Source organism: Meles meles, chromosome 2 (genome assembly GCF_922984935.1).
Source record: "Meles meles chromosome 2, mMelMel3.1 paternal haplotype, whole genome shotgun sequence".
NCBI classification, from domain to species: Eukaryota; Metazoa; Chordata; class Mammalia; order Carnivora; family Mustelidae; genus Meles; species Meles meles.
Window position 1 is genome coordinate 48,615,563 of NC_060067.1, and position 27,702 is coordinate 48,643,264.

The 27,702-nt window shown below is 44.2% G+C and overlaps 1 long non-coding RNA gene across 2 annotated transcripts; it reads left to right on the top strand.

Moving 5' to 3' along the window:
• Positions 1-27,702, top strand: LOC123930993. Of its 2 annotated transcripts, none has more exons than XR_006816197.1 (3): positions 1-528; positions 5,805-5,976; positions 26,068-27,702. It is a non-coding gene; the product is annotated as an uncharacterized LOC123930993 (long non-coding RNA). The 2 variants fall into 2 exon arrangements; XR_006816198.1 differs by lacking the exon at positions 26,068-27,702 and adding an exon at positions 8,763-9,017.

The window sequence follows — 27,702 nt, forward strand, 5'->3', positions numbered from 1 at the left end:
CATGCCCCCGGGGTAGGGCTTCTTCGGCCTGACCTGCCGTCGGGGATGGGGAGAGGCAGGGACCCCCTTCCAGGGAAGCAGCGGGTCTCCGGTTCGAGCCCCCGGCCCCGGAGCTGAGGCGGCGGCTTTCCGCGGCGCGCTGCTGCCCCCTCCTGGGGACGCTCCGCAGGCCCCCTCGCTCCCTGAGCGGCTTCGGGTGCCGGGAGCCTGGGCGGCGGGCCCTCGGAGTGATGCCCTCAGGGGTCGGGTGCTGCGGCTCCGCCCTGGGCCTGGTCTGCAGCCGCCGGAGTCGGCTCCTCTCCTCCGTCGTGGGGCCGCGTCCGCGCGTCTTCCCCGCGGTTCCGCCGTCTTGCCCGCCCCGCGGTGGAGGGAGGAGATCAAGGTGACTCCGTGGGCTCAGACGCGGGGTAGGCCCCCAGCCCTGCCGGTTTCTGCTGGCCTTTAAGCTCCCTGGGCCTCAGGTGCTCACTGGTGAAACAGGGCCGCAGTGAGGGACTTGCAACGGTTCTGCTCCGTCCTGGCACAAGGGTGAGTCCGCAAGAAATATGAGTCATTATTGTTTTTCTCGGTTTCCAGCCGTCCTCGGCCGGTCCACGATCACTTGGACTAGAGATGGTCCCTCACTGCTTTTCAGCCTAGCCCCGCAGGCATCCTGGCTTCCCAACACTGCTGTGGGCCATTTTCCCTAGTCTGGGTAGGTGGCAAAGGCCGTGGCCCGATTCTGGATCCAGTCTTGGACCTCAAGCCCGCACTCCTCTTCCCAAAAACCTTTCTAGCATCTTACTTTCCTTCCCGTTTCTTCTCATTAGCTGCCACTACTGCATGATTCCCTCCTCTCTTTCACACAAACATCCCCTGATCCTGCTCTCCTACAGGTCTACCCTGAGACTTCCGAAGTCCCCAATGACCTTGAGTTAATGCCGAGGTCTCCACTGACCTCCTTGCCCCACAACCTGATGCCTAATTCTCAGACCGCATTTGATGGCCCTGCAGCATTTCCTGCTACTGAACATGCTTTCTGCAAACTTTCTGTCCCTGGAATTTCCTGGGACACTCCTTCCGCTTTTTCTAGGACCTTGAACCCAGTCCACCTCTGTTTCCTTGCTGGCTACTTTTTGTCCTCCAGCAGCTGGGCTCCCTCTTGGCTTTCTCTTCTTTTCATTCTCATACACTCGTCTGAGAGCTGTGATCCCCTCACCAATACCTCGGCCCACTCCCCTCTCTCAGTCCCCCCCACCCCCTCTCACACACACCCTGGGGGCTCCAGCTGCTCACCTGTCTGTTTCCAGCTCAGATCTTTGCCTGGGCTCCCTATCTCTCCATGCAGGTGAGCCTTGGTTGTCTCCATCTGGATAGGGAGAGATACCATCAACTGTATGCTTCCTTCCACAGAAATCTAGGAGACATTTTTAACTCCTTTCCTCCTTTCTCTCTCTTTCTCACCCATCCTACCATCCAACCGGTTGTGCATTCTGTTGATTTCATCTTATTCTACCTTACTCCTAGAATCCTTTTTGCACTGCCATGAGCTCCACAACAATTTAGTGGGTGCTTAGTATGTAGCAGGTAGTACTCTAAGCTCTAAGTACTGTGCACGCATGGCCTCATTTAATTCTCTTTACAGCCTGGTGGAAATAGGAAGGGACCGAAGCATTGAGAAGTCATTTGCTCAGGGTCATGTAGGTAATAAGAGGCAAAGCCCAAACGGGCCTCAAGCCTTGCGGACAGCAGAACCCTTGCTTTTTAGCAAGTTGGGCAGGATTATTACAGGTTGGGGTCATTCCTCATGGAGTTTTTCACATCGTTTCTCCTACTAGTTTTCCTGACTTTAGTCTCCCTGTGCCCGCAGTGTAGCTATCAACAAGACAACTTCCCCTCTGTTGTGTCCTAAACCTGAAATTTAGACCTGATACTCTCCTCAAGTCCTTTCAATGGCCTCTGCTACTCTTAAGCTAAAATTTATGTTCTGGAGCGTCCTCCTACCTTTTTAATCCAAGCTTCTCTCTCTCTTTTTTCCTTTCTTTCTTTCTTTTTTCTTTTTTTTAAATCTTATTTTTCATATTACATATGCAGTTTTCCTTGGATCCCCAAGGCAGAATCAAGTGATTTATCAGTTGGGACTAATTTCAACTACATGTAACAGAAACCCTAATTAATGGTGACTTAAATGAGATCATTAACTCCTCTCTCTTAAAGAGTTTGGAGTATACAATTCAGACTTGGCATGGTGGCTACTTTTATCGCCAATGATCCAAGATACTTTTGTCTTTTTTGCTCCACCATTCTTTTTTTTTTTTTTTTTTTAATTAATTTATTTATTTTTATTTGCTTATTTACAGCATAACAGTGTTCATTGTTTTGGCATCACACCCAGTGCTCCATGCAGTACGTGCCCTCCCTATTACCCACCACCTGGTTCCTCAACCTCCCACCCCACCCCACCCCCTCCCGCCGCCCCTTCATAACCCTCTGGTTGTTTTTCAGAGTCCATAGTCTCTCATGGTTCATCTCCCCTTCCAGTTTCCCTCAACTCCCTCTCCTCTCCATCTCCCCTTGCTCCACCATTCTTAACACTGGCTTCCATCTATAATGTCTCCTCATAGCTGCAAGATAGCTGTTGTAGCTCTAGCAATTATAATGACAGTCTTAACAGCAGGAAAGAGGAAGAGTCAAGGGCCAAAGTGTGTGCCTCCCAGCTAGCTTGGCTGCTTTAATAAGCTCTCCCAGAAGTTGCATCCAGTGACTTCTAATATATACCTTTCGTCATCCAACAGATAAATTGGATAATGTAGTTTTTGAGTTGGGTGCATTGGAAACCCCAATAGTGCAGAGGTCCAGTTAGGAAAAAAGAAGAGGAAGGGTAGAGGTGTGATAGACAGTTAGTCTCTGCCCAGATTTCCTTCCTCTGCATCCCCCTGGCATTCCTGCTTACATCTGCCATTGCCCTCTCCACATCTCCATGTAAGTATCTGTCTGAGGACTTGTCTCTCATATCAGTTTGAATACTACGTACAGAGGATGGCACCTGGCACACAGTATGTGCTCAGTATAAGTTGCTACTGAATCCCACCCATATTTAAAGAGATCATAGAATTCTGGATCACGGAGTCTATCCTGTATTCCATCACTGGACATAATCATGTAAGAGAATGTTGTTATTCTTAGGAGATACATACTGAAATATTTAAGGGTGAAGGTCATGAGGATAGTAACTTACTCTTAAATTGTTCTGCAATAATAATAATATGTATTATGTTTAGATACAGACATTGTATATGTATAGAAAGTACATTGGTTAATAGGTAAGTAGAGAGATAGATGATAAAGAAAATATGGCAAAATTTTAACAATTGGTGAATCCTAGTGGAGATTTAGGGAGTTCATTGTTCTATCACAACTTTTCTGTAGAATTGTTTTTACCAAAACCAGAAGTTACAAGGATCACAGAACTCTAGAATTCGAGACTTAGAAGGAGGACCTTGCAAATTGTCAAGTCTCTTCTCTCAGAGAGATGACATGTCTTTCCTAAGGCACAGGCTTCCCTGGTCTTCTTCAGCCATAATAACAGCTCAGCTTCTTATATGTGCCCACAGTCCCTTCTCCAAAGAGATTTGTGTAAGCTGTTCCCTCAGCCTGGAATGTTCTTCCTTCCCCTCGTTGCCTGATTCCTTCTAATGATTCTTCAGATTCCTGTTCAAGCGCCACTTCCTCAGGGAAGTCCTCCCTGACTCTCCTGATTGTGTCAAATGCCCCTGCTAGGGGCTTCTGTATCTCAGATATTTCTCTTCATCAGCTCAGCAGAGGTGTACTTTGCATGGGTTTATGTGATTGGTGCCTGCCCTCTACTACAGTGGTCATTCGTATAGCCCACCGTCACACAGTCTTGCTCTGAACCAGGTTCCATTCTAGGCACTTCACATAGACTTAGTGTCCACTGCAAGTCCAGTCCACAAGTTGGGGTTGATCAGATCTCTCTCCCAACCTGTGTGTCACACTGAGACTTGGATGCTATGCAGGTTTCTAAGACCCAGCATGTCTAACGTTGAACTCCTCATCTTGCCCCACAGGGCTGCTTCTGCCCCTCTTCTGTTTCTTATTTCAAGAAGTAGCAGGACTATATCCACCCAGCAGTCCCCACCCCACAATAGGCACATCTTAGACCCCTCCCTGTCCCTCTGTCACCAAAGCCACTCTTTCACCAGATTCTGCTCCTCTGACCTGAAATGCCTGAGAGCATCCACTTCTCTCCCTCTCCGCTGTGATTCCTCTCATTCGGGTTGCCCTGGGTCGTCTCTGCTGTTGAGTTCCTTCAGAACGTCTTTGTTCTGTCTTTGTTTTACCCCACACCTTAAATCCATTCTCCATGCTGAAGCCGGGATTCTTTCCTAAATCATCAAGTTCACCACCCCACTCTCCTGCTGAAAACCAGCCCAAACCTGATGAGCTAACGAACTTGGAAACTCTCATAGTATAAACACCTAGAAATTTAAGTACATAACTGAGTCTGCAAAAAAGAGGGACAAAGGTCCCTGTGTCAAAAATGGAGAGGACACTGAGGAGAGTGGTTAGCACGGGAGGTGATGCCAAACAGCCCTGGGAATGGTCATTTGACCTTGAATGGGCCGGAAGGGTAAGGGATTGGGTTTTCTCAAGGGATGCAGCAGACTTAAAGTTTGGCCTCCATATTTGGCCAATATCTGCTTTTCAGCTCTGGCTTTTGCTTTAGCCTTTGGAAATTCAAATATTTGAGTACCTGTTTCAGTGGCATCCTAGCATCCTTGAACGTGTGCATCTTCAATAATCGTGTAATTATATCCACCAATTTATTCACCGATTTCACCAGTTTTGCCACTTACGTCTTTTCTCTCCTCCAGGATCTAATCCAGGATACCAGATGGCATTTAGACTTATTCCTTTTTTAGCTACATATTCTTTAATCACCTCTTCATGTGATGATTTTGTAAAATCATCTTCTATAGACCATAGAGAAAGATAATACAGGTTTTTTGTTTTTATTTTTTCTAATATGGTTAATCAAATTTACTTTCTGTTACTGATCATTACAATTTTTTTCTTTTGGCTTTGTCACTCTTTTTTGGTAATGGCATATAAGCATTTAAGATTGTTGTCAACCTTGGAAAGGCCTCTGTGAAATTTCTTTCACAAATGAGCTGTAAATACTTATTGGGTTTATAATTGCATGCACCGAGTTCTCAGATACATGATTGATGAAAGAAAACTTCCATTTTGACTAGCCTTTGAGTAGGAATGAATCCTCCACTTACAATTTTACATTTCTGATATTAGAAGAAGAGTTTTCCATGGACTAGAAAATTGTAGCTGACTCTATATATCTTAAACCTTGCTTCTCTACCATCCACATATTTTTGGTATTGAACATTGTAGGATTTTTTTTGCTGGGTGCCAGGCAAGGCAGCATGTGGAGGGTAGGAGTATTTCTGGAAGCCATTCCAGAATCTGAACACCCAGCAATAACTGAACTATACATGGAAATGACTGCAAACCATCGAATATATCCCATGAAACCCATACTAAATGTAGGCCAAGTCTTTTTCCTCTTTTTCAAGTCCCCATAGTGATGCCAATGCCACCAACATGAGGAGAAGCTGGAAAAAATTATAGTGAATTAATTTTTTTAATGTCATTTTTCTGGTTTTGTAGATAATGTTTGTTTTTACTTGTCAACTTTCTAGAATTTGCTAAGATTTCTTTTCTTGTCATCAAGGTTTACTTTTAGTCTTAATTTTGTATTTATAGTTTGCTTTGTTTTTTTTTCCCCAAAGAAGAACCAAAATTGCATAAGCTTCAGGCCCCATGAAAACTGGATCTGCCCTTGACTGAGGGAGCTCGCCTTTCACACACATCAGTGAGAAGTTAGCAAAAGATACTTTTCGGGAAGAGGGACATGAAAGCCAGAAGGAAGAGATGGGATTTAAGAAGCAATGAAACAAACAAGTAAGTGTTAATTAAATAATAGTAGTAATAATAATAAGAAGAAGCCATTCCTCGCTGCTCTGGCATATGACATAAACACTGCGATGTGGCTGACAAGAGTCTATGTGACCTGGTGTTTGTTGGCTTTATCAGGAGCCACTCCCTCTCATCATCTACTAGAAAACAGCCCTGAGTCTGTACATCTCACGGGCGCCTCCAGGCATTCTCACATTCTGTTCCTTCTCTACCCCTTCCTTCCTGAGGAAGAGACACCATGTGCTGTCAGCCTAGATGAGGGACCCCTCCTGCTAAGGCCGTACTGTCACAGTCTCCTGCCTTGAACTCTTTCCTTGTCTCCATCCCCCACCAGACTGTGGTCTCCTGAGGCAGAGACAGACCCTGGTTTCTTCCTTGCAGTACCCCAGCCCTTAGCACAGAACCTGAAGCAAGTAGGCAGTCTGTTAACATTTGCTAAATACATAGGTAAACCGAGAATGGAAAAAAAAACCTTTTGATTTTCAGCTCTTGTCATTTCAGCTGTTGCTCACCGGTGTTAATGGTTGTCCTCTTCCCTGTCTGAGTCAACTCAGCTGAGTGGAAACAGTCCAGTCTCTTTTGGATCACTGTCCCCTTCCTTTTGCCATCCTTGGGTGCAGTAAATGCTATAGACACCATGGTTGGTGCCCCTTCCAGATCCCTTCGATTTTCCCCGGAAGTGGCCTCCAGAGAATTCCACACTGACCTAGGGCTTCACGTCTCTCAGCCCGAGGACGTTCTCTGGCTGCAAAAGTGAGCTTGGGAGACGCCAGGAGCAAACTCTAACAACCAGTGACAGCTTCCTTGCCTGTGGGACAGTGCAAGGTATGTTCCACACAGTCAGAGGGTCCTAATCAGGACTGAGCTCCAGATGCCCAGAGTCACTCCACCTCTCCCTTGGGTGCTTCCTGGGTTCACTTTCAATCCCATCCTTGTCTCGGGGTCGGCTAGGACACAGTATTGCCACCTGTCATGGTGCAGAAGTGTATCTGTAGCAGGTGTGGGAGACGGGGAAGAATTTTATTGGACCCCACAATATAGCTCTGGAAGAGAGTGGTTTGGAAAAGAAATTCCTGAAATGTGCACATTTAGGTAGAATGAATCTTTCTGCTCTGAGCTTCAGGAGGTTCCAACTTCAAATACTGAAAGAGGAGAGTCTTAAAAGTGGGGCAGTTTATAGCCCCATTCAGAGGGAGAGGAGCACTGAAAAACAAAATCTTGGTTAACAGAAGTTTCACTGGAGTGACTCAAGTATGAAAGTACTTCTCCAGCCAGCATGTTGGCCAGTATCCTTTATATAACATGGGCAGGAGACACTGTGGGAGACTCAGGCTGGGACCCAGATTCCAGGGAACTCGGGAAACCTGCTCTTGCCGCCTGCATAAAGTCAGAGTATTTTAAAAACAATCAAGACCACTTCGAGCATCCTTGTCCTCTGACTCATCCTGCACAGGCTGGGCTACTGGACGTAAGCCTCCAAGAAGAGAGGCTGGAGGAGGCCTCACCATTACCTGATTTGCATCTTGCTTCTCTAGGAAGGAGATTACTGGCCAGTCCCTTCCAAGGCCTCCCCAAAGGCCTTTCCTGAACTTGGGGTCAACTGACCAGGAGCAAACAATCCCCATGGGAGTCACTCCCCTGAGGCAAAAGAACTCAGCCAGGGGTTTAGCAGGTTGCCAGATTGTAAATCTCTCTGCATTTCACAGGAGAAGCTTTAGACTCTAAACCATGGTAATCCAAGAGGGAAGTCTGCAGAGCTCAACAGTTTGTAGACCGATACAGAGAGATTAGAAACGAGAATCCATTTCTGAACTTGGTTGTCTGGAAAGAAGGAGGCTGGCTCATGAAGATGTTTCCAGAAAGGACTAGACTGCACAGATGGTAAAGCCATCAAGGGGAGATGGTGCCAGAGGTCAGCACAATGGGTGCCCTTGTGCCTTGTTTGGGGACTTTTGTGTTTATATGTTTGTGATCGCTGTCCCCCGTGCAACCCCAAGCTGGGGTCTGTTAAGAAAAATAACCTGGCTTACAACGGCATTCTTCCAACTCCACTTGAAAGTTTGAAAAACCCTTGGATAGGAAAATAACCTCAGGGAGCCAAGGCTTTCTGCACTTGGTGAAGCCCTAGACCCAAAATACACAGAAGAACACTTCGCTTTGAAATGCCTGCAGTACTCCTATCTGAGTCATCTGAAAACAAATAAAAAGAGACCTAAACAAACAAACCTAATTGTGCACGGAAACACGGCCAGGTTTCCAGCCTGGCTTCCCCTCTGTTTTCATTAGTCAGAAGCCAATGTACGCAGCTTTCATGGTATCCAGAACAAGCAAAATATTAAAAACAAATTGCCGAGGTTTCTCCCCTTCCCTCCTCCCTTCCCCATGCACCACGCAGGCCAAGTTCCTGACTTCTCTCTTGGCTTTCAGACTTCTTTCTTCCAGTCTTGATGGACAGCTGCCCACTTACCAGGCTGCCCATGGTTGACCAGCAGCCCTGGTTGACATGGGCATTTGTGAAGATCAGCAATTACTGGATACTCAGATGAAATTAAGTATGGAATGTTATAGGTCTTGAGTATTATTATTTTTATAAATAGTCAATGCAACTGGTTTGAAAATCAGGCCTGCCAACCCAAATTCACTTAATATAGGTCTACCCATTGCCCTCAGCCAAACCCCTACCACCTACCTTTCTCTTCCCCTCTTTTACTTATTTTACCACTAAGTAGGCATTCCACTACAGTGGACACCTCTTGTCTTGTTTCCCCAAGGTTGTCAAGCTAGCAGAATTAAATCTGAAGCTCCTGGTGGGGAGAGCTTGTCTGACAAGAAGAGCAGAGCTGAGTATTAGAGAGGAATGAGAATGCATATGATGTCATCTGAGTACCTGGATCTAGCCATGACTGAAGACTGATCACCCTGGACTTTTCTGTTATATGAACAACTAAAACCCCTGTTTTGCTTAAGCCTGTGTCAGTTGGATTGTTTTATCTTGCAACACATGTGTATGCACACACACCTCTCAAAGTGCCACCTGAAATTAAATCTTTGCCTCCTTCAAATAGATTATTATGCAATTTTTTTAAAAATTTCTGGGAATGATCTGTCAAAAGGAAGTTGGTTTTTTCTTTTTTTTTTTTGCAAATTTAGCATCAGTTAAATGTTGCAGGGAAGTTCAGAAGACAATCTGCTTTAGCCCTGAATCCTGTGAGAAAAATTGCCTCTGTCCCTCCTAGTGTAGCAAGAGATGAATGAATTCTCTCACCTAACTCACATTTGACACAAAGAACAAAATAATGTAGTAATTACTGAGGAATTTCTTTGCACTCCTTGGCTTGTTTTGATGATCAGTTCCAGGCATCCTATTCTGTGAAGCCATGGGGACATCTAAGTGCCAAGATTAGTCTAGACCCAAAGCATGTGGAAAACAATAACAACAAATACTTGCCAAACAAAAACCAATGATACACTGACAATATTTGGGGAACAATTGAAACTGTAGGGCCAATTTTTTTTTATGTCTTATTCTATATGCCATGAATAGGTGGGAACTTGGCTTCTTGTTTCCTCCTAATAACTAACCAGAAAAAAACCTCATGTTAACTCCTTTATTCCAATTCTCCAGTTAACAGTGATTGTCGGGGGCGCCTGGGTGGCTCAGTCAGTTAAGGATCTGACTCTTGATTTTGGCTCAGGTCATGATCTCAGGGTCATGAGATTGAGCCCCAGGCTCCGCACCCTCCCCCACTGCCCCTCTCGACTCCCATTTGTGCTCTTCCTTCCACCCTGTCTCAAAAAAAAAAAAAAGAGAGAGAGAGAGTGGAATGACTATCAGATCACGTGGGGGATGGCATGCGTGCAGGGATGGAACAGCAGCCTGAGGAACTGCTAACTGATCAGAAAAGTGAACACATTTTTAAACCATTAGTTTTGAAATTGGTAGCTATCCTTCTCAAAGGAGACCCATCAGGGCTTGGTTCAAGTGTCACTGCCTCCAGGAAGCCTTCCCTCATGCTTCCATTGGAAAGTATCACTCCTTACTTGTGCCCTTTCACAAAGCTCAAAGTGCTTGATATTAGAAGTATCTGTAAGAGGATGGAGATTATTTTTACTCAAGAGTCTTTTGGGGGAGAATGCAGAATAAATAATTCGATTTAAGTCCTCTGCAATGAGGTAAGGGACAAAATCTAGAGGTATGTGATCAAGTAGCACAAGATGGTCCCTACCCTGACTTCTATACCGAGCAGATCTAATTTTTGATAATAGAAGAAGAAATATGATGATGTGGGGGAGCTGAGAGAGAGCTATGTTGCTTTGCATGACAAAGAGGAAAGAAAGTCCCTTGTTCAAGAGAATCTGGGAAGAAAAGTGGAGCTGGTGGAGTTGGGCCATTTTCCAGGGAACTGGAGTGAATAAAATGCTTCTGGAGGTGAGCACCAGAGGACGCCGTGTGAAGAACAGAAACGTCCAGATGGGCCGTTGATGCTGTTGACTGCAATGGGTACCACGTGCCCCTTGTTTCTCTTAAGCTTCCGGTCATACGCCCATTGCTCACAGACTATGCATCTGATGGAGGACTTGGAAGGGGAGGGATTTCTGTGCGCAGGCGGACATAGAATAAGCACATGTAGACATAAATCCAAAGTTCAAACTGACTTCCTGCTGTCACAGTGGAACACAGAGCTCCTAGAGGAAAGGGCCCATTTTTACTTGTTTTAAAATCTTCACTCAGATGAATTAATGACCCAACATGCAGCGAAACATCTGCAACAAAAATGGTGGCCTGAGAATCAGATGAACTGCTGTCAGTGGCTAAACTCCCGGAGCTCAATATATATTGTGACCATTGTTATTCTCAGTTGGCACATGAATACAGAGGAGAAGCCCAGGCAGGCTGCCCGGTTCCCGGAGCTGGAACATCAATGGGGCTTTTTATCTTAGTTTAATTTTGAATGATACCTAGTTATAGGAAGCAGAGTCATGTCCTTTGGTAACCTATCCCCCATACTGATTCTGGGCTAGCTTTGACTAACTTTGACCAAAAGGACGTTAGCAAGCAGACCAATGAAAAGCATATCTTGGCCCAGTCCCTTGTAGCTCCCAGAACTCCATGATGGCCACCATGTAAGCCAGCCCAGGCTGGCATGCTGGTTGATGGGAGATGCAGACATCAGCCAGGCCCCCTCTCCCCCTCTAGCTGACATCAAGCCAACTGCCAGACATCTAGTGGAGGCCATCCTAAGCCATCCAGCCCCACCAAAGCCAGTTCAGACCAGAAGAACGATTGCAAGAAAGATGAAATGTTTGTTCTTTCAGCCATTAAATTTTGGAATGGTTTATTACCCAGTAGAAACTGACAAATAAACTTTCATCACATTTTGCTGGATAGGCAACCAAGGCTTGGAGAGATGGAGAAAATCGCCTCAAGTTAAACTTGTAGTTAAACCGTGGAACAAGGGTTTGGTTTTATGCCAGCCTCTAGTCCCATACCCATGTGGTCCTGTAGCCTCCTTTTATCCGAAGGAGCTTAGTTTCAAACCCAGGATGAATGCTAATCACCAGTGCTGGGGACCCACGATTGGAATGGGCCTGACTGCTGTGCTGACAAGGGGCTGAAATGCTGGGCGTTAGTCTAAAATTCTTGACTCCTTGTAGTTTTCAATCTTGTCTTCACATGAGAATCTTCAAGTTTTTAAAAATCCTGATGCCTAGGTTGGACCAAATAAGTCAGAATCTCGAGGGTTAGAGTCAATATTCTTAAAACTCTCCCCTTAATTCAAATTTCAAGACTGAGAATCAGTGTCTTCCACTCCCCTAGAGAGGTCCCATGGAGGCTGGAGAAATTGGAGCTCTTTAACCTAGAAATATCTCTAAGGAAGCGAAGGACGGGCCTCCTGAGGATGAGGGACCAAGAAGAATAGCACAATCAATCGAAAAATTATACGGAATGGCGTAACAGTGCATTATTATTCCCTGCCCTCAAGGACTGCGGGAGTGACAGTTACAAAAGTGAATAATCGCAATCACGGTGTGACAAATACCATGTTTACATGTTCCAGGTCACAGAGGTAGCCTAGAAGAGCCAGAGTTCCTCTTGTTAACTGGGTCCCAGAAAAGGTGACATTGCACTGAGTCTTGAGGAAGTCAAGAGGAGATCTTTATTCATCAGGAATGGACGGCCACTCCAGGAGGTGACTGAAGCAGAGATGAGTCAACCCTGGAAGCTGGGAGGATGCAGGGGAGACTCTTAGACTGAGAGCAGGTTGAGTAGAGGAGAAATAATGACTCCTAAAACCCCATCCAAGGATCGATCTTACGTATCTATCTCTCAAGACATTGGGTACCAAAGCTTCAGGCAGGTCTGGGCTGCTGGTGGGGGCTAAGTGGCCCCAGCAGGGAGTCATCTGGCCATTTATAATGAGGGGGCTATTTGGACCTCTGTTCCTGGAAATTCCAAGTCCTGACCCCATAGCAATAGCTGCTGAGCCTTCTGGCACTTTCCTTCTCCATGCGCAGTCATGGACCAACACCATCAGCATTGCCTGGGGGGGCTTACTGAAAATGCAGAATTTTGACATCCACCCAAACTTCTGAATCAGAATCTGCATTTTAATAAGAGCCCCAAATAATTCCTAGGCACATTAAAGTTTAAGAAGCACTGTTCTAGTACTCTCTAGTCCCAGGGGGATGAATATATTCCCGCCCAGTACATGCTCTAGAATGCGGTGTGCTCCTTGCATACTGAGCCAAGACAGTCCTGGTTTGGGGGACAGCAGCCACCAGAAGTGGTCAGCCTGGCCACAGCAGAACATAATATATGTTAGAGAACATAATAACATATATGGAAAAGAACCTATGGTCATGACTGGAGAGCTTGCATCAGGAACAACTGTACTTTGAGTTCAAGAGTAGAGCTCCTGAACCCCCTCCCATTCCGTCCTGGGACCCCTTGACCAAAGAATATTGGAAATCTGTAAATGTTGGCAGTCAACAAAAATGCAACTATGGATCTGCCCCCAGCCACCTTTTCCTCTCGTTCATTTGTGAGATTCAAGGATTTGTGGATTGAAAGACAAGATTAGGCTGTCCCAGTCTTGCTTTGCCAGGCCTCAGGAGGTCAGAGAGTCCCAGAAGACCCATGAGCAACCACACGTGACCCCTGGGTGCACAGGGAGAGCTGGCCCAGGGCAGAATCATCACTTGTTGAGGCAGATGGACGTCCCTGGGTACATGCCTGCTAATGCCTTCTCTTCTTGTCAATGACCTCTTTGCTTCAGAATCCCCAGCAAGCTGCATTCCTGACCAGAGATGTCAGAGGGACCTCATGTGAACTGCCAGCCACTGACTCGCTTCTGAGGTTGGAGGAAATAGCTGGGAGGCTGCCCTCACCTTCCAGCCTGGAATAACCCATTGCTCACTTGGAGGCCACCCGCTTGGCTCCAGGACAGCTTTGGCAAACATTGCTCTTGGCAGGCTGAACCCGCAAGAACCCTGTCATTTCTGAGCGTGTGTCAGGGTGTGAGGAGGGAGAATGCTTTGTGGCCACAGGGGAACCCAAGCCAGGGAGATGGCCCTGCATGGTGAGGGTAAGGGGACCCATTATACAGTGGACCTGAGAGGTTAGGGAGTCAAAATTTCTGGACCTTGAAATTATCCTTGTGAGGCACTGAGAACTGTCAATTCTAAGAATCATGAGAGGGATCGGGGGTCAATGGCAACCTGCCAAGCCAACCACAAACGTTTGGTTCAGTAATATGAGCTGATTGACAATCCATCCCAGCACTCCCTCCTCCAGGAAGGACTCTTGGGTTCCCTCCCCCCAGCTTCTTTGTTGGTGTTTATTGCTGAAACCGCTAGTCTAAGATAGGACAAATCTCTGCCAAATTCTTCCCACAAGATTTTATTGAGTTTTAGGGCAAAAGAAGCACAAAGCAGAAGGGGCTTTATAACTATTGCTTGAGTTCAGTATCCCCAGTTCCCTGGCAAAACTCCAGGTGACATGGACTGTGACACCCCTGTTCCCAAAGTGGTGTCATTGACCATGAACCTCCCCCAGAATGGCACTTTCCAGTCACCTCCTCCCATTATAACACAGATCCAACTGCCCTTTGTCCCCTAAGGGGAGAGGAGAATTTCTCATTGCCTAGACTAAGACCCTGTCCTTTTTCTGACCCAAAAATAATTGGGAGTATCAATTGCCTATAAGAGAAACCCCATTGATCCATTGATCCCTTCACCCATTAATCCAGTGACCAACTGGCTTATTGCCTACACAAGAAACCCCATCCTTCCCATTGGACTATGGTCTTGACCCCTTGCCTCATGTAAGATACAGCCAGTGATTTCCAAAGCCTGGGTTTTTCTGTCTGAAATGATAACCACATAGTCACCACACTGTCCTCGCCCAGGCCACATCTTGGTCACAGTTTTCCCTTTGGCATGGGGAGCAAGAAGATCAAGCTCCCAATCTCTTTTGACCAAAAGTAAGATAAGGGGTTATACAGAGCTCCTGAAAACAAGCAATAATTTTCCTTGTGATGCAGCATAAATATGGATTGTGGAAGGAAAGTGTTCTCTGACTCAGCAAAGATACAATGCTAGAAAGATAATATTATTATTGCATAGATGATGATGATGATTAGTAGAATACTTAACTTCTCAGTCTGCATTTCAGTTGCTTCGTGTTGTTGGGGGTCCCCACTCTGAGTGGTAGGAAATCCTTCACGTAAGGACTAAGAGGTGTCCCCAAGAGGTCCCTCATAAAAGGAATAGAGAATGCCCCCACCAACAAAGTATTTCCTATAGCCTACAACCTCTGACAACCTGGCAGGTTTCCCAGGTTCTAAAATTTAACATCCACTAGAGCTTGTTACTAATATGTAATATACATAATAGTTACTAATATGTAACTATGTGCTGTGCCAGACATGGAGTTGGATACTTTACAAACAAGATCTTGTTTAATTCTCATAACAATTCTGGGATGTGGGTCCTATTATTCCCATTTAACAGATGAGGACACTGAAGTTCAGAAAGGTGAAATGAGGGTCTGAAGCACGATTCAAATGCTTGCCAGACTCCAAGCCCATTCTCTCTGCCATTATGTCCAAAATGGCGCCACATCACTAAAGGCAGCAAAACTTCACAGCCTGGAATTTCCCAGCCCATATATGTTTAAAATATCTTGTGCTTTGTTCTCATAAAAACACTTGAGCTTTTCAGATACGTGTCTTGATTTGGGTTTTGGCAAAATGCTGACTCTAACACCTTGTTTTCCAAACTGGCCTCAGCAAAAGCTACATCATGGCACTTTCAAGAATACAGATCCCAGCGTCTTACCCCACACTTGTATGTCAGAATTTCTGGGAGAAAAATCAGAATCTGCATTTCTAAGAGAAATTCCCAAAGTGATCCTTATGATCAACCAAGTGTGAGAAAGTATCTCCTGACTATATGCCTAGTCCTGCCAGATGCTGAGATGGGTGGGGGGAAGGGGAGCATAAAAAAGATGGGTGAGTAATGGTCCTTACCTTCGAGAAGCACATATTCCAATTAGGAGGCAAGATGGATTCAAATCCCACAGAGTGTCACAGTTAACTAATAAGCTGTGTAGTCCTCATTCTGGAACGTCTGTTATTCGGAAAAGGGCCAAATCCTAGATGAAAGGACTAAGGGAAGAATCAGGGAGGGCTGTATGGAAGAGGTGGAACTTAAGGTGGACTTCATAGGATTGGAGGTGGAGGAAGAAGAAAGCAGGGCATTCTGGACAGAAAGAACATCAAGAACAAAACCCGTGAGAGGAGAATGAGCTTGGTATTTCTATGAGGCAGGGAGTGGGTCAGCCAGCCAGTCTGGGGGTGTGGAGAAAGAATGCGCAGGAAGAAAATTAGCCTAGACAGGACAGTTCCCAGCAAAAGTTTGGTTTGGGCCTGGGTAGCACTAGGGAGCCAATGTGTGCTATGGAGTGAGGGTTCACATGATAAAAGATGTGATCAAATAAGGTGGTGACCTCTGCTCCCTAGCATCTTGAATTATGACCACAGATGAGAAATAATACCACCCGCTCCAGATGGGAGGCTACACTAGAAAACACCCGGGGTGCCTTAAATCCTGGGGCCCCCTGAGGCCTTAAGCACAGCTCTCTGTGTAGGGCTCCTGAAACTTCAAGATCTGTCTACAAATGAGGTGTTGGGCTGAGAAGGGGGCATGTGGGGAGTGGGGTAGTGAGGTTGTTGTGCACACCTATTCTCTAGATGGAGAGGTGAGGGGGGAAGGAGACAGTCTTGATATATACATGTCATATATATTCATGTATCTTCCCAAGGGAAAGGCCTCAGACAATGTCAGCAAATGGTGGAAATTCCTCATAAGCAACCTTAAGCAATTTGATGTGCCTCTAAATTATTTTGGCATCAAAGCCTGATCGACCATATGGAAAGAAAAAAGTGCCAAAAGAGAGAGGCTTATACTTGAAAGAAACCAGGAGCCTGGCCTGATTGCCCTGACATATAGCAGAGATGAGTCAAAGCTTTCTGTAGAAAAAGGGGGACGTTCTGAGGAATGCTCTGCTGAGTTGCAACACCATTATGTGTCAAATGAGTTGTCCTAAAAATGAGAGGCTGAGTTGATAGAGACTCTTGGCTTAAGTGACAGAAACCCAAATTCAAAGTAGTTCAAGCAAAAGGGAAATGTACTGGCTCAAGTGGGGTAGTCATTTGACTTTAGGCACAGCTAAATCCAGGGCACCCTTGTGATATAATCAAAACTCTCTCTGGTCATCTCTCAGCTCTGCTTCTTTCTGTGTGGCCTCATTTTCTAGCACTGTTCTTCTGTGCTATAGAAAAGGGATTGCCCATTGGCTCCAGCCAAAGTCTCTGTGTTCCATGAGTGGGAAACTCTGGCTTGCCGCCCAAGTTTCATGTCCCTTAGGTGGTGGTGGGGGAGGGGGCAAGGCTGGCTTGTGGTTGACAGCCCATCAGAATCCCAAAGTGCTGGGAGATAGGGAATTTTTCCAAAAGAAAAAAAAATGTGGGGCAGGAAAAAAGAAACAGATATTTATGACTGTGCTGCAGGAATTCTAAGTTCAGAGGATGGTCGTGGAAGGCTTCCCCAGGGAGCAAAGGCACTGGGAAAGACAATGGTGTGTTGAGTTATGGGATGACTTGGATAAAGATTTCCACCAATCTGACTATATTTAAATGTTAATTTCCCCTCCTTGTCCCTTTTCTGTCCAAACTATTGGTAGGACTGATGCTGAACAGAGCAGGATTGGGGGGCACTTATAAGTCAGAATCATGTTTATCTATAGGTATAATTTTAAAAAAAGCAACCCTGAACTCATTTGATATTCCTCTCTCCTATAAAATGGGAAAAGAAACAAACTGCTTTAACTCTCCTTTGCTACTGATCTTGTTATTGTTGACTAAGTTCCTGTTTCATCTCTTCTTTAAAAATTCAACTTTTTTACATTTCATCACAAGGTTTGCCAACCCAGGTGGTCAATTCATCATTGTTTCTTGATTCCATGCTTTCTTTTCAAGTTAATTTTTCTTCTTGTTGAAGTATACATTAATATTTATTTTAGCAAAGTCTGTGAGTAACACTAAGTTTTTCATCTTTGTATGCCAAAACATTTCTTAATTTAGCTGGGGATAAAATTGAGGTTGTTAGTTATTTTCCCTCAATACCTTGCACATACCTCTTTTCAGTGAGAAGCAATATTGGGTAGTGGTTGTGAGCATTTGGAACCAGATAACTCTGCTTGGCTTCCAACTCCTGGTCTTACTGCCTGTGAGACCTTGGAGAGGAAGTGCCACGCTTCTCTTCTGCTCAGTTTCCTCCCATAAGAGGGGTACAGTAAGATTCCTGTCTCGTAGAATTCTTGTGAGGATTAAATTAGTGGATACACCTGGTGCAGTGCCTGGCACATCGTGTCATTCAAGTGATAGCTCTTACAATTTCCACCCCTGACCTCCTCTGTTGCTAATGAGAAAATTATCGTTGGGCTAATTGTGGCTCTTTTTTAAGTAATATCGCTCTTCATCCTGATTGCCTCTAAGATTTTCTTTCTATCTTGGATGCTCTGCAACTTTACTCAGGATGCACTTTCCAGTCCGGGAGTAGGCAAAGTCTTTCTACTGTTCTAGAAAATTCTGTACCATCATTCCTTTATTTTCTCTACTATCTCTCTCTCTGCAACTTCTTTATGCTGTATGTTGTCACCTCTCAAACTACCCTCCATATGTTTTAATTGTTTTTACATACTTTTAAACTTTTGTCCCTCTGTGCCATGTTTTGGGTGAATACTTTCAATTCTTTTCAAGACTGCATCAAGTTTAGATTCTGTCCCAATTTGTTAGATTTTTTTTGCAGGGATTACAATTTATATTTTTAAGATGCCTAACTAATTCTTATAATTTATAAAATATATATAAATATATAGACACTATATTTATACTAGATAATATAGATTATTAATTTTGATAATTAAAATTATTTTTCATAGCTATCTTTTAAATTTATATTTAATTCAAATCCATCTTTTTAATTAATTTAATTTGTATTTAATTTGTATCATCTCTTTAATTAAAAAATCTATCTTTTAATTTAATTTTAAAAATAATTTAATTCATTCCTGCCTAGTTTTGTTTCATAATTTTAATTCTTATTTATTTCTTATTATTCCTTCACTTTCTAAATAAATGCCTTAAAATAGCTAAATTATTTTTCAGACTGCTTTATTATTTTAGTTTCACCTGAGGTGAACAATTTATCAGTAGTTGATTTATTGGTTATTATCAGTTAAAGATAGATTTCTTTGTGTCTTTCAGCTTTGTGGTTGACAGAGTCATTTAAGCTTGATACTTTTCTCTCTTCTCCATTTTCTTCTTTTTTTCTCTCCACTCTTTTTCTTTCCCTAAGTTTTATAATTTCTTCCATCACCACTATCTCCATTTGAACCTTATATTGATGAGTGAGGGTGGCTCACTCAGCCAGTATGAGGCTCACTTCAGGTCGTGGTTCCTGTGTTGTTCTGGTCACTGTCCACCAAGGCATTCAGAGAATAGATAGACCTGAGCAGTGGTTAGGAGGAGCATTTATCAGTCTCTTGTCCTAAGTGGGTAAAACTCAAGTTCTACCTTCAACCTTAAGTTTTGTCCTGGCCCATGCCTCACCCGGATGATGTTTGCTGTTTCCTGAGAGCCAGACTAGCTCAGTTACACACAGGAGCCAGAGCCTGTCCACCTCTGCATGCTTCTGTCCAGGAGCCAGAGACCAGGGCTCAGCCTTGTTCCCTGCTGTACATTTCTCTTCTGTTTCTGGTCTACAGAAATGATCTCTTATTTGTGAGTTCAGTTACACCTTCTGAGACCTTCAGTTTTTAAAACCTTTACCTGTAGCTGCTACATGTTGACCGCAGAATGGGTGCCCCAAATGGTTGTTTATACTAACACTATCTTGACCAGAAGTGCTTTCCTAATCTTTTTTTTAAACAATGAACAACTACTACTGTGTTACAACAAATAAGCAGATGTACAGGCCACATCCACTGGCTTTCATAATAGCGACATCATCTGCGACCTTAGTCAACATGGCTTCCTCGTTATGCTAGAGGTTGACACCAAGATGCTGTGGGTTGAGGAAGGATACAAACTGGAAACACTAAGAACAGGCAACTCTTTTGAAGACATTTCTTTAGGAAGCAGAGAAAAGAGATAATGACAAGTCTTTGTTTTGTTTAATTAGAGAGACTTTAATGTGTACAACCACAGAGCAAGACTAGGGAATATGGGGGCGCCTGGGTGGCTCAGTGGGTTAAGCCGCTGCCTTCGGCTCGGGTCATGATCTCGGGGTCCTGGGATCGAGCCCCGCATCGGACTCTCTGCTCAGCAGGGAGCCTGCTTCCCTCTCTCTCTCTCTCTCTCCGCCTGCCTCTCTATCTACTTGTGATCTCTCTCTGTCAAATAAATAAAATAAAATCTTTAAAAAAAATAGGGAATATGGGGAACTGTGGGGAGGTGATGCAGATTACAGATGAAGAGCATAATCTTCTAAGTTAGTCAAACCTGGTTTTGGATAAGAGCTGTGCCACTCATGGTATCACTTAATGTCATTCTGTAAAATGGGAATAACAATAGGATCTGCCTCATGGGGTTACTGGGAGGATTAAATAAGATATTGCATGAAGTGGTGTATAAGTTGTATAAGTGGTGAACCTAGAATGATGACTGGCACTTAGTAAACACACAGTGACTGTTGGCAATGGTTATGACTGGGTGTGATGGTTCATATTCTATGTGTAAACTTGGCTAGGCCATGGTACCCAGATACTTGGTCAAACATCAGTCTAGATGGCACCGTGAAGATATTTTTTATATAAAATTAATAAATTAATATTTGAAACAGTGGACTTTGCATAGAGGTTACTCTCCATAATATGGGTGGGTCTCATCCACTCAGTTGAAGGCCTTAAGAGAAAGAGAGTGAAGTCCCTTAAGGAAGAAGGAATTCTGCCTCCAGACTACCTTCAGTGACATCAGGCCTTTCCTGGGTTTCCAGCCTGATGCCTGCCTTGTAAATTTCACACATACCATCTCCCACAATGACATGAGCCGGTTCCTTCACATAAACTTCTCTGTTGACACAGATAGATGGGAATAGATACCAATCAGATATAGATGTAGATATATGTACACACACACACACACACACACACACACACACACACACACACACAGGCTACTGGTGGCTCTGTTTCTCTAGAAAACTCTGATAATACAAATGGTGTAAGAAGGAGAAGAGGGGGAATCATAAATAACAGCTGGCTTTCCTGAGAAGTCAGAGCACTGGCATCTTAGACAAGAAGAGGAACTCTCTTAATGGAGCTCTGGGATGGAGGGGAAGCCAGGTGGGGTGGGTAAGCAGCCTGTAGAGGCTTGTGGGAAACCAGGAGGTGCTGGTGCTCAGAAGATTCCCTGGAAGCACTGAGACCATGCCGAGGTCATGAACGATGATCTGTGATGTGCCCTTCGGGGGAACTGGGGACCCTGGTGTGAGGACAGGACAACCTAAATTGAGGGCTGGTTTCTACAGCAGAGGGAGCTGCAAGTCTCTTAGCAGGTGAAGAAGGAGGGTTGGCAAGAGGGTGGAGGCTGGAGCATGGCCCTCCTTGTCAGTGCTGTCCTGAAGGCCTGCTCGCTCTTTGGAACAGAAGGAGAGCCAGAAAGAGGACTCCCATGGAGGGATGATGACTGGTCATCCTTGGCATAGGCAAGGCGTTTCTCAGCTGTTTCCCTCACACACAACCTGGGAAGGTTGTCAAACACTAACTGAGGAGTGGGGAGCCAGAGTGACTGCCTCCGTGGTTACAAATCCAAGGAATCATAACCGCTCAGAGAGCTTGGGCTGGAAGAGTCTGGCAAAAGCCAGAGAGGTCTCAGAGGCAAGTCCCAGACCTTGGGAGGCTCAGGCCTCTATAATCAGGAATCAGAGTTCTAATCTTTGGATTTGAATCTGGAGGGTCATGAGTGACCCAGAAAATTCCCCTGGGAGGGGTTGGATGGGATGGTGCAGCATTCCAGCCTCTGTGAGCAGCTTGAGGACATTTGCCTCCCTATTCTTGGCTCTTTGACCACTGAGGCAGCCCTCAGCTAAGGAGCAGCTGCCTGAGAGAGTCCTTCTCCTCTAGTTATGGCCATCTCCCTTCCCCTTCCACACTCTGGGCAGGCTTTTCTCCTGAGCCTCCCACCAAGTGTATGTCCCCTCACTTCAGGGATGTCTTCATTTATCCTTGTGCCTGGGGAGGCCTTGGAGCTCAGCTGGTACTTATGAGCCTGTGTTCTCTGCCCCTCTGAAGGGGGCAGATGCAGGGTCCCCTCATCCTCTCTCTCTGGCTCAGCAGATCGCAGCAAGGGCCAGTCAAAGCAAAGAATGCTGGCTATGTGGAACTGAGGCAGGGGTTCTGCTCAGCCCCTACTTCCAGAACTATAAACATTTCACAGATTACTCCTTTGAAATAAAGTTCTGAAATATTAGTTGATATGCAAATATAGAAATATAGGAATGTTTAAATACCATTCTATGTAGATGGAGATAGGTTTGCATACTGGCTCTTCTATTTCTTCCATGTGTGACAACCTTGAGCAACGTAGCATGAGTGACCATTACTTATTGTATTTAGGCTTAATGTAGGAGGAATTGTGAGTTCTAGATTGTGTTTAAAGGGATTTCATTTGGCAAAGCTATGATGCCAGACTTAGACCTGGTGGCCTAGGGATTGGTTTGCATATATCGGTTTGCTTAGGGGTATTTATTTTAATGTGACTATGGAAGAAAGAAGTTTTGTGCACAATATCTGAAGAAGAAAGGAGAACAGTGCAGGTGCTAGGACACTTTGTGTTGCCAAAAAGCAAAGACTAATTAAAGTGAGCTTCACCAGCTATTGGGAGTTGATTGCGTGGATTCCAATATGTCTCTTGAAGTCCCAGGTCAGGTCAGGTTTGCAGCAGAACTTCAGGAAAGATCTAGACCCAGGAACTACATGGGCTGTTGTTAAGATTCTGTCTCTTCTCTCTGGTTCTCTCTGTGCATCTTTTCCAACATGATCTTTTGTAAACCAGCTTTCTTGGTGCTTCCATCCACTTGATAAAACACAGGTGATTCACTGCTCCTGGATTTTCTTACTAGACACAGAGCCCCACAAGTGCCAGTTTAGAAACCATAATCAATAAAGAGTATGGAGCTTCTGAGTTGATGAACACATGGAGGTTTGGGGAGAGTGGTGCAGTTAGAGAGGGCATGGAAGCTGTGCCTCATTTCTGCCTACCTTTTGCCTAATGCATCTCTCCCATCTGACTTTTCCTGAGTTATATCCTTTTATAATAAACCAGTAATCTAAAGTTAAAAAAAAAAAAAGCAAAAGAAAGAGTATCTTTCTCCCCAGGTCCCAGGGTTCAGTCCCAGGGAAGGGGCCTGGTGTGTCCTGCTTCAGTCCCATGCCACTATCACCCACTGCTGTCCGGGGAGAGGGAGCTCTGACTGACCAGCCCTGGGTTCTGGATCTCCTCCTATGGCCTAAGTCATGGAATCTATTAGCAGAAGAAAGGAAATGGGGAAACTTGTTGAAAAGAGAAGGAAACACAAACACTACACCCTCTGTAGGGTGACTCCCTTCCCTGCTTCTCCCACCCCCACAGGCCTAGCTCAGCTCTGATGTCCAAGGTCAGGGCAGCTACTGCAAAGGACAGTTTCAAGCAGAGGACCAGTATTTCCCCCACAGAGTCCAGGGCAGTTGTGAAGTCTCAAGAAGGAAAGCAGAGCTGAAAAATGTAATTGGGCCTGTGCTTGAACTTACGTGGGAACCACCGTGGGGACCCCAAGACATAACCATGAGGAACTCTGGGTGGAGATGAACTCATGCCTGAGGATCATTAATATTATTAGGCCACAAACTCATCAGACCTGGGAACACCAGGGTATCGTACAGATGAACAATCCATTTGTAAAAGAACATCCAAGTTTCTTCCGAAGTTTTTTCCATAGTAAACAGCTCTGCAGTCAGTCTCCTTGTAGTTAGATCATCACATGTTATCCTGACTTATTACTATTATTTGTGAAAGTCACAAGTGAGAAAAGCCAGAACAACAAGCAGTGGATAATAAAGTCTTTGGAAGTGGAACCAAGTCTTAGCCAGAACTCATTGGGTTGCAAGCAACAGAAACTCAAGACAAGCCAGTTTCAGCAAAAAGAATATTTATTGATTCTAGAAACTGGGAGATCCTGAAATGGAATTGATTTCAGGCATGACTGGATGCTGAGACTCAATATTATTCTATCTGTGTGTATCTTTCTGTGTCCATTTCTCATCATGCCTTTCTTGGGATATTGGGCTCATTCCTATTGCAGAAGATAATCTTCCTCCCTGTGGCTTTGACGGGGGAGAGGTGCATATAATCTCAGATAGGTTCAGCTTCACATCACCCAATCTCAGTAACAGGTAAGCTCTCTCCTAATGCCAGACATGAAATTCCAGAAGAGTTTGATTAACCTTACTAGGGTGACATTCCCACCCCATGAACCCACCACTAGATTCCTGGCCAGAGGAAGTGGGCCTTGTGATCAGTAGCCTCTTACAGACCCATGTGGAATGCAGGAGTGTCAGTGGCCAAAGGGAAGAGGACTATGACCAGAATAAATAAGTAAGGGTTGGGGGTGCCTGGGTGGCTCAGTAGTTAAGAATTTGCCTTTGGCTCGGGTCATGATCCCAGGGTCCTGGGATCGAGCCCTGCATCGGACTCCCTGATCAGTGGAGAGCCAGCTTCTCCTTTCCCTCTGCCTGCCGCTCTGCCTACTTTTGCTCTCTCTCTATCTCTCTGTCAAATAAATAAATAAATATATATATTTTTTAAAGTAAGGATTGTTGGCAATTCAAAAGAAAAGATATGCAAAAATTGAGTTCTGTAGGCTGGCCACCAGTGTGTCCTGCTGCAAGGGACTCAGGGTGGGGACAAACAGGAAGTTCTCTCCCTAAAAACAGAAATGAAACCTACTTCTGGGCATCATGGCACACAATGTAAACCACACTAAGGTGTGGCCTTTGGTGGGTGGGTATAGGGATATGTTCTTGCCCTCTGGTCAGTGTAAATACAGTGAAGGATTCATCCCTTACTTGAAACATGATATGATTTTGATGAGAATGGTATTCCCCTCCCACCCAAAGCCATTCCATGGCTTCTGATTTCCTGCAAAATCCAAATCTAACTCTACTATAACATGCAATTCTGTTATGATGCCAAGGGAAGAGCTTGAGCTCTGGGGTCAGGCAGACCAGTTCGGATTGCCTTATAGGACCTGAAAGCAAGGGACCTTAAACCTTCTGAAGGGAAAACTGGCAATGTAGTATTAAATTAGGGTCCTTGTTCCTGAAGTCACCCTATCTCCACCACTTCCTGGCCACATGCTCTTGAGCACATTATTTAACTTCTCTGTACCTCAATTTCCTCTCCCATAGAATGGGTATGATGATAAGACTTACTTCACAGGCATGCTTAGAACAGTGTCTGGCACACCATAGGCACTCAATAAATGTTAGTTATTAATAATATTAATACATAGTTCAAATATATTAGATATTTGAATATATATTATACATAATAAAATATATAATATAATATAATATAATATAATATAATATAATATTATTATTGCTCTTATCTTTGAATTCTCATGACCTATCAGAGTACCCAGCCCAGAATGAAACGTTTGTTGAATCAACCGGTGTGCCTCTGCTGTGCAAAACCTCGTTTTCCTTATGTATAACATGTGAATAGTATTCACCTATTATAATGATTAAATGAGATGATGTATGTAGAGCCTCTGGCACAAAGCCTGCCTTACAACAGGCAGTTTATGTTGGTTCCTTTTCATGCTCTCTCTTCTAGTACCTCTGGGACTCAAGGTCCGCCATAATTGTATGGGTCAAGTCTCTTTGAGTTGCAAAGTGCTGAGATCAAGTTTAAATTGGCTTGTACTAATAAAGGAAAGATATTGGCTCAAGAAAGAAAAAAGCCTAAGGTAGAGCTGGATCCAGGCACTCAGATCCAAAAACTGGAATGACATCATCAGGAATTGGTCTCCTTCTTGTAACTATTTTTTCCTTCAATGTTGACTTTACCTCAGACAGAATTTCTCTCTCTAGTGGCCTCCAGCTGCTCCAGATCTTCACCTCTTTGCACCTCAGTGTTATTTTTTTTTAAGATTTTGTTAATTTGTTTAACAGAAGGAGACACAGCAAGAGAGGGAACACAGCAGGGGGAGTGGGAGAGGGAGAAACAGGCTTCCTGCCGAGCTCGATCCCAGCACCCTGGGATCACGACCTGAGCCAAAGGCAGAGGCTTAACAACTGAGCCACCCAGGCACCCCTGCACCTCAGGGTTTTTATATATAAAAAGGGGGATAATTGATAATAGATTATTAAATAATAAATTGGTTATTATGCATAAGGTGTGTACAACGTTGCCTGATACCTAGTAAGCTTTGGTATGTGTTATTCTTACTGTTGCTGTTATTTTTTAACAGTTCAGAGGAAAAGGAGCTTCTCCGTCTACTTCTGGAAAACCTCAAGGATGAGTCTTATTGGATCAACTCAGCTCTCCTGCCCTTCTTTGAGCCACCCACCATGAGCAAATGAGATAATAATCTGATTCTTCTGGAGCTCCAGCCAGACTTGGGGTCAGCTACTCTTTTACATGGACTAAGAATTGGGGAGGGGGTCTCCCTAAAAAGGTCACGGCACTGCTAACAGAAGAAAGTGAACCCTGGACAGGGGGGAACAGTCAGTGTTCCAGTGGTTAACCGTGGCTCCAGGGTTGGAATTGCTGTGTCTTCCACTTCTGCCGCCAACCATCTGTGAGACCCCAGACATGTTACTTAATCTCCCAAAGCCTCAGGTCTCCCATTTTAGAAATGAGACATTACTTCTTTATAGGTATTTGCTTTTCAGATTTTTATTGTAGAAATTTTCAAGGATATTCAAAAGTAGACACGATAGTAAAATGAACCCCAAACACTCATCAGCCAGCTGTAATAATTATCAACACATGGCTGATCTTTTTTGATCTGTATCCCTCACTTAGTCTCCCCATCCCTTGCTCTTGGAAGAGTTTGAAGCATATTGCAGATATCATATCATTCCACTTATAAATGTTTCGGTATGCATCTCTGAAAAATAGGGACTCCTTTTTTCCTTAAACATAACTACTATACCATCATCACACATAAAACAATATTAACAATATTTTCTTAATGTCATTCAAAAGCTCAGAGTTCAAGTTTCCCTTATTGTCTCTGGCATTGTTTCTGCCTTTTGAAAACATTTGTATCAGGATCAAGCAAGGTCTGTACATTACATTTGGTTGCTAGTCTCATAAATCTGGTTCAGTCTCTAGGTTCCAACAACTATCAACACAAACTCAATCTTATCTCATCTGTATCTGCTCCTTACCCCTTGCTCACCCATCCCCTCTTCTGGAGTATTTTGAAGTAAATTCTAGACACCAGCATCATAAATTTCATCTCTAAATATTTCAGTTTGTTAAGACTCTTATTCTCTCCTTTTAAAACACAACCACAATACCGTTAGTATGTGGTTACTATATTATTATAAAATAATAATAATAGTAATAATTTAATATCATGAGAGGTTACCCAGCCATTGTTCAAATCTCTCTAATTGCTTTTGCGAAGAGTTGATTTTTTTCAAATCAGGATGTAAAGAAACACAATCATTTCATTTGGTTGATTCGTCTGTTAAGTCTCTTTGGATTCCCTTCCCTTTCTTTTCTTCCCTTTCCATTTTATGTGTTGAAGAGGCTGGGTCATTCATCCTGTGGTGTTCCACTTGGGATTTTGCTAACTGTGCTACTGTGATGCCTCTTAAAGCATGGGGTGGGAAGCCTCTAGTCTCTGGCACCACACAGCACTGGGAGGGAATCTGAACCTGCAGCTCACTTGCTGGGTGACTGGGGGAAATTCCTTAATTTTTCCACGCCTCAATTTTTTTCAACCTAAAAGAAGAGGTTAATCTTAAAGATACTCCTAAAGATATTGGGAAGTTTGATTAAATAATGCATACTAGGAATTGAGTACTCTGCCTGCTACTTAGTGGGTGCTAAATTAATTTTTTTCTTAAAAAGAGCTGTTGGGGGTGCCTGG